The sequence below is a fragment of the Apis cerana genome, unplaced genomic scaffold (assembly GCF_029169275.1).
Source record: "Apis cerana isolate GH-2021 unplaced genomic scaffold, AcerK_1.0 Chr0_AcerK, whole genome shotgun sequence".
Taxonomy (NCBI): Eukaryota; Metazoa; Arthropoda; class Insecta; order Hymenoptera; family Apidae; genus Apis; species Apis cerana.
Genome location: NW_026893558.1, coordinates 3,555,399 through 3,562,858, shown reverse-complemented (window position 1 = coordinate 3,562,858; position 7,460 = coordinate 3,555,399). Strand labels below are relative to the sequence as shown.

The 7,460-nt window shown below is 22.0% G+C and overlaps 1 long non-coding RNA gene across 1 annotated transcript; it reads right to left on the bottom strand.

Annotated features, from left to right (window-relative positions):
* Window positions 1-5,387: 5,387 nt before the first annotated feature.
* On the bottom strand, window positions 5,388-7,080 carry LOC133667585 (uncharacterized). Its single transcript, XR_009833280.1, has 2 exons — window positions 5,978-7,080; window positions 5,388-5,848 (listed from the first exon to the last, which is right to left on the bottom strand). It is a non-coding gene; the product is annotated as an uncharacterized LOC133667585 (long non-coding RNA).
* Window positions 7,081-7,460: the final 380 nt, after the last annotated feature.

The following is a 7,460-nucleotide window of genomic DNA, read 5'->3' as shown; positions in this document are numbered from 1 at the left end:
AATAAAGAAGAAATTTACATATGTATATCAATCAAATGAAAATTAAAATTAGAAATAGAATTATATTAATAGAGAAAATACTTTAAAAAAAAAATGATTTGGTAGTTTTATTTTTTAAAAAATTTGTAATAATAAAAAGTTATAAAAATGACAATCAAATTATTGTTACTATCCTAATATCAAATATGTTATTATTATTTTATTTACATTTCATGAATCAAAGATCTAATACAATATTTTTCTAAAATGTTAAGTAATTATCACGCAATCTTTGTTTTTTCTTATTAAATATAACAAAATTAAATAATAATCGTAATAAATTATAATTTTTATTTATATTCCAGAATAGCTTATTTAATATAGCGATTAAAGTTACTTCAAAGAAAGAGAATAATTTTGTAATTAAGTTAAATTTAAATGTCTAAATCTTAATATTAATCATTAATAATAATTTTCATAATTTCATATAAAAAATACAAACATGATTATTTATCTCATATTACCAAAATATTTATTACATCAAAAAAAAATCAAAATTTCTTAATAAAGTTTATTATTATACGTATTAGCTATAAATTTTGTTTCAAGACAAAGAAGAAAAATCGTCTTCGATCATTTTGCGATAATTTGTAATTCATAAATTATAGGCAGTCAAATGAATGATCATTCAACTAATAATAACGATATGGATGAATACACAATGAAATTATATTGTCAACTAGAATATAATACCTCAAAATGATATATACTAATTAATGAATTCATCGCAAATCCCCGCATTGCATAAATAAATCCTTAGCAATCTTGCTGTCGAATAAACATTAAACAACTGATAGTTATAATCGATAGGATAATCAGAAATACGCAAAACATTTACATTATATTTACATTATATTTAATGTAATCAATTTCTTTGGAAAAATTGAAGAAATCAAGACTAATCAAAAACGCGAAAAACGAGTATAAAATGCAAGTATGAGATTTCTATGTTTCGCATGAAATTGACAATAAGATAAAATCACGGGGTTACTAAAGAAAAAAATATAACAAATGCAATTATTTTTGATAATGATAATAGATAGTGATAAATTATAATTATATTGCAAAACTTAAATAACAATAATAAAAGGAATATTATAAAATTTATGTATGTAATCAAATTTTATGAAATAATGTAATAGGAAATTTTTCCAAACTTTTACATAATAAGAAATGGATCAAATTAAAAAAAATTATTTTTAAATATTATATATTTGATTTGAAACATTTTTAATCAATAGTTTAAAAAAGTTTTAAACTAAAATAGAAACAAAAATTTTTTTTTTCTTCAAAGTTATCGATAATTAGTATGTTTAATTATTTTATTTTTACTATTTCTCAATAAATCGATAAAAAGGTAGAAACTAAACTCATTAGAGATATTAAACATATGAAATTTGTAAAGATATCAAAAGATATATTGAAAAAAATCAAAGTTTTGAAATCATCATGTTCGGGAGAATTCATTGCTCGCAAGATTTATAAACAGTTTACTCTTTTCTGCTATTATTGCTGGCAGATGTTTATTAAGCCTAAACAAAGAATGATGTTATCTGAAAAACATTTTTAAAAATTTAGTCATATTTGTATATTTGTATATTTATATTGTATAATTGTATATTTTGACATACTTCAGCCTGGTTAGAGCAAAGCCCGATTCCAAAGGTAATATTCCAAGCACGATTGACTCAACGTATAACCAATATTATTTTAATTCGAAAAATTTTCCTCTAATTTGAGGATATCGCGAGTCAGATACTGATCGCGATATTATTGGTTATTATGCATACGGAGAAACTAAGATTTTCTCAATTGAACTAAGAAGAGAGACATGAGCTTCACTTGAAATAGAGTCTCATTTTCTGACTGCCGAATACAATAATGAAATAGTTAGATTACCGTCGATTACCATCTCACACATATCTATATATATACATTGTGAAAGACTTAGCTCTTTTATGTATCGCATTTGTAATCGCACTAATACAGTCCACTCATCGTGAAAAAAATGCACCAATAGTAACCAGTTTTTTTATATAACATAATCGAATAAATCGAAAGAGCATTCGACACATATACAAATGTGCACTTAATAATCCATTACAATTCTATTATTATTATGTGCGGGCACGAACACATCACAAATCATAAATTTTAGGATTCTTTTAGAATCTTTCCTTAAGAATTTATATATTTTCAGAAATTTTCTATCAAACAAAATTTTAATATTTGCTAAAAATTTCAACATCGTTATGATATTTCAATATCTCTATGATATAAGTTATTGACTATCACGTTTTTATAAAATTTTTTCATTTCTAAAGCATTATTATTTATGATTATTAATAATTCGTTTGAAAAATTAAATTTCTATAAATTTTAATATCCTATCAATGTGAAAATTTATTAATATTATAGAATAATAATTAATAATATTAAATTATTATATAACAAAATTAAAATAAAACTTTTATAATTGAATCGAGATTAATATAATTTGATATTTTTCTTTATATTTCAAATTTTTTCAATTTGTTTTCAAAATAATTTAGTTGTCACAATTATCGTTTCTCATTTATCTAACAAAACTTATTTTCTAGAATTATTTTATCTTGATACTTTTCTTTGTATATTTTAAAATATTTAAAGCATGAATATGTTAAAATTATTATAAATATATATATTTATAATAAATTATTATAATATATATTTATAATTATAATATATTTATCTTTTCTTTGTTTCAGTTTCTAATACTCTATCCAAAAAATCTTTTTGCATATATTGTATGCTATGCACAGAAAAAGATGCAAACATGCAAAAATCGATAACTAATAAGTCACCATCGATCGAAATATTGACAAAGTGCAATCTATGCAATTGATATTTTGCTATCGTTTACGAGAACTATTTATTATGTAAACTATCATATGATGGTATTGTAGTTTCAATATTTTCTCGCCTAATTAATAATTAATCGCCTTTTGGTCTTGTTCAAATGAATTGATAGATTTGTATAATAAAAAAAATAGTAATTCATGATAATAATTTTATATTTTTAATTATTTGTCTCGTTCATAAAATAACGAATTATCCGCTAAAGATGCGCGCAATAGTGACATTTTATTATCATAATTGCACGTAGTATTGATTGAACTTTGCATTGTCTCAAACTATTTTCATTTGAATCGCTTAGAAACACTTAGATTATTGAATTTTTAAACAAGGTAATGTTTTTCTCTTAAAATTAAAATTTCAAGTTGTTACTTAAACGCAAAAGATAATATATTATTATATTATATTGTAGAGTAGAATAGGAACTGGAGATTTATTTTATAAATATATATTAATATATATTTATTCTATAATATATATATTTTTTAAAGAAAAAAATTTATAATAATTTTACATTAAAGTATAAATAATTTTAATACAATATAATATATAAATAAATCTAAATATCGATTGGTAATAAAATTACAACGCGATTGGAAACTTTTACGATTGCTATATAACTTTGATAACGATTCAATATTCAAATAATATCGGAACATAAAAATTAAAATATTTTTTAATATAAAGAATATTAGAATATGTCCTATGTAAGTTCTAAAAATAGATCATTTTTATGAAAAATTATCCGATTAATAAATTTATTTTGAAATTAATGTTTTTTTTTTATTTTTCACAATTTCGAATTCATTTTTACGCAATTTTTATAAATAAATATTTAGAAAATATATAAAAATCAAATTTCTTTTTTTAAATTATGAATTTCTTAATATAATCAATATTATAATTATTGAACTATTTATTAAAAGACTATTTTAAAATACAGTAATATTAATAAAATATATAGTATACTTATAATTCGTATTTTTCATAAAAAATTCAAGCATGAAATCTTTATTCTTGGATTCTTGGATTCTTTATATTCGGAAAGTGTGTTAAATGGCACTTTTTAATTGCACTTTTTTTTTTGCTTGTGATTTATGTTTAAGTTAATTATATATAGACCAATATCGAATTTATATCACGCATCATTTTATTTTTAAATACTCGATTTTGTTTTTTTTTATTTGTTACATAATTTTTTTTCATTCCAGAATGGAAATAAATTATTAATAAATAACATTAATAAATAATATTATCTAGATGAAAATACTTGTTTCTCTTTTTAGTATTGATCGTAATAATTTGATTTATTGTAATTTATTGTAATTCATTAGAAAGATATATCAAAGATTGCGAGATATGTATGTGAATTTTCATTTTATGCTAAGATTCAAAATTTTTTTATTATTATTTAAATTTTTTATTTTTTTATTATTTTTTTATTATATATTTCAGTTCATAAGATTTATTTTTTATTTTTTCTGTTTTTTTTATTATTATATAAATTTGTCGAGCAGTGAAAACAATAAATAAAAATGTACGGGTTTAACTGAATGAATATATATGATTATACGTAATAGTGCATATCTATTTACAAAACAGTGAAAGTATGCGTATCGAAGAAAAACAAATAGGTATCAACTATAAAATAGTGGTATTGCTAGCAACATTAATAAAATAATAAAACCACAAATAAAATTTCAATGAACTTTAAATTTTATAACACGCCCACTAAAAAAAAAGTGAACTGAAATTTATTTAGTGTATGTATGTTTATTATGTTTGAGTGTTATATTTCTATGTGCCCATTATGTCTTCGATACGCTTGATATTCAGTCGATTTCTCTATATTTCAAATATTGTTCTTCTCAGGAGTTTCGTCAAATGATCTATCTCTGCTGATCCTCCGATGCTATATGTTGCAGAAGAAACTTCTTTTCCTTGAATTTGTCTCGTATGAAGTGATAGCGTATATCAATATGCTTACTTCTTCGATGAAATTCTGGGTTTTTAATAAGTTTGATTGCGCTCAAGTTATCCATAAACAGTCGTTGTAAGATTCTTGGACATAGCTAGATCATTTGATCATCAGACATTTGATCTCTTTCATTAATTATTATGTATTCGGTTTCAGTAGTCAATAGAGCTACAGTATAGTAGCTCGATAGAGCTACGGTTCGTTGTCGTTTTGACCTTCAAGCAATTGCAGAATTGCAGCCTAGTTTTAATATAAAAGTAGTAATGGACTTTCTAGTTTCTCTTTATCTCTAGCTTAAATTGCATCACTGAATGAATTTAATATGATTATTCTGTTCGGTTGAAATATGAATATCATATTTTGTTGTTTCCTTTAGATACTGAAAATTCTCACATCAAAATCACACTATTACTATGGATTTAAAGGACACTTAGATCAGTTGTTAAATTAGTTTCTCGTGGATTGAAACAGAAAATGAAACACAAATTTCATCAATATATTAAATAATGATAAATTGCCATAAACCAGCATTTATAATCAATAACTTTCTGTAAGATATACCACTAATACAAAAAGGGACTTTTTTTCTTTTCACTCTAGTTTCACTTTCTCCATCTAAAAATCTATTTTATGCATTATTTGAAAGTGATCGCAATTTTTTTATTTTCGGTGATCTTGATTTCACAAAAGATATCTTATCTTTCTTGTGCTAATATCAAGGAATTTTGCAGAACACTTGTGTACAGGTTCATCCAACTATTTCAACATATCGAATATTCTAAACAACATTCTGAGGATCCAGATAAAGACCATGTTTTGCAGAATCATGTAGATTTCTCTTTCCTGAAGAGATCAGCAATGATAAGGAATCCTGCTTCTGCATAACATCTTAAGGATGACTGTGTACGTTGACAGGCATATTGGATGAATTTTTTCCTTATAAAAAAAAACAAAGAAATATTGATATATTTATTATATTACATAAAAGTCATTGAAGTTAATATTTGTCTTATTTCAATATATATAGAGTTTAATTTTTAATTTTATGATCTTAGGAAAACTTACACGATATTTAAGAACATTAGAGTCAAAACTTGCTTTAGCACTTTCACAAGAAAACACAATGCAGTGGATTCTAATGAAACCAGTGTTGTTTTATCATTACAAATTGTTGCATTTATTAATAGGAATTTAACAAATCCATACCATATCGGACCTTTGGACCTTTATCTCGATTTCATCTTCTACAGAAAAAAATCAAGCAATCGTGCCCGTAATAAGATTACATGTGTTTCGAATTGATGAATTTTCTTTTTCCACAAAATTCTTTAAACACTGCATCATAAAATTTGTTTTTATAACACAAATCACGAGATTAGACCATTATAAATTCCATATTGTCGATTTCCATGTAATATAGTTAAATAACATTAATATAGACATTAATAATATAGACAATTAAATCTTATTATAGAACAAGATATTTAAAATGGATTATTATTATTATTATTACGAATGTTTATAAATATATTTAAACACAAAAATTATTATGAATTTAAATATTTCTGCATTATTATAATTCTTCTAATTATATCGTACAATTTTAAAAAATATAATCTTCAAAATAACAAAACTATAAATATTAAGATTGGAGAGAAATATATATGTGAGATTTATATTTACTTATATTCTAAAATTCTATTATATAAATAATTGTTAATTTTATAATTGGTAAAAGTATTCCACAGGAAAACAGTTAAATTATTTACACTTTCAAATTAAATAAATAAAAAAAACTAATGAAAACTAAAACACTTCAACGTAAAGCATTTATTAAAATATTTATTATTTCAAACCAATCATTTTCTTTTTTTATTTCTTTTTACTGTCAAATTTTCAACTTTCGTATAGGTTATAATCGTTAAGGTTGCGTGTTATTTCGCATTATTCGTAACTATCTTTTAAAATGATGCATTAAATTTGATGTTTATATATTTATAATTTATATTTTATATCGTATTTTTAAATATATTATTAATATATGTGTACATATGCATATATACGCATATGATTTACAAAATATAAATTCACAGAATATCTAATACAAAATAATTAAACATGACGGCAAAAAACGATATTTAGATCAAATAACCTAAACATATTTTACATCTTTTACAACAGCATTCGATTTAAAGTATTATATATATATATTTACATCATATCGATCATATTGTTATAAATTAATAATGTATCACACCTGTTAACAATATTAATTTAACATAATTTTGATATATATTCAATTTTAATTAATTAATTATCAAATATATGGTATTTTGAATTTATTTATCAACATATAATACTAATATTATCAGACGAAATATATGACTATTTTTCATAAGAATATATAAATTAGTTATAGTATCAAAAATCTTTATTTTTCTTGAATTTTCAGTTTTGTAAAAGGATACTAAATATATATATATATATATATGAACACAGAAAATAAAATCAACCTTAATTTTTTTAAATTAATTTAGATAAAATGTCG